General features: G+C 37.3%; 1 protein-coding gene across 1 annotated transcript in view; it reads left to right on the top strand.

Moving 5' to 3' along the window:
* Positions 1-721, top strand: part of OSTM1 (osteopetrosis associated transmembrane protein 1) — a 34,168-nt gene that overhangs the window by 23,101 nt on the left and 10,346 nt on the right. The gene's annotated exons all lie outside the window — the stretch shown is intronic.

The raw sequence follows: 721 nt of genomic DNA, 5'->3' as shown, positions 1-721 counted from the left end.
GGGTTTTAGTAAGTCCTTGGAAACTGTTCTTATCTTAGACATGTAAGCGTGAACCTCTTCTTCCTCGCCTGGGTATCTACAGCATTCACTCTATCAAAAGATATGTGCATTTTAATTTTAATAAAAAATGGGCAGATTACCCCCCCCAATCAAAATGATGTGCTCAATTTTGTCTTTAGATAGATGGATGCTGGTTCTATGAAAAGCAGACAATGGGCTATTTCTTGGAGCAGAATAAAAAGAGACTTAATTTTTCTAATGGAAGGTGAGGATAACATTGTAGAAACTAGGGCAGCACCTGTGGCTCAGTAAGTAGGGTACTGGCCCAATATACCGAGGGTGGCAGGTTCAAACCTGACCTTGGCCAAACTGCAACAACAACAACAAAACAAGAAAAACATTGTAGGGTCTACATCATTTAATTACTTTCATTTTCTTCTTTTCTCTTTCATTTCAACATTTAGTTACTGTCCTTTTCCAGGCTATAAAGTAAAGAATAAAAGAAATAGAAAGCAAAGGTGAGAGCTGACAGATCAGAAAACTTGTTCTTAGAAAGACAGGTGTCAGACCAGATGTGGAAACGATTGAGACTTACTAGTCAATGTTTTTATATGCTATTTCCACTGTCCTTATTTTAGGTTAGTAACATAGTTCTTCAGTATTTGCCCCTTTTTGTTGACTAGAAAGGCTGGATTTCTGAACCTTGTGATTGGAGAATTGA

This window comes from Otolemur garnettii, unplaced genomic scaffold (assembly GCF_000181295.1).
Source record: "Otolemur garnettii isolate 467f Iridium unplaced genomic scaffold, OtoGar3 scaffold00002, whole genome shotgun sequence".
Classification (NCBI taxonomy): domain Eukaryota; kingdom Metazoa; phylum Chordata; class Mammalia; order Primates; family Galagidae; genus Otolemur; species Otolemur garnettii.
Note: the sequence above shows the minus strand (reverse complement) of the source record. Positions and strands in the feature narration are given on the sequence as shown.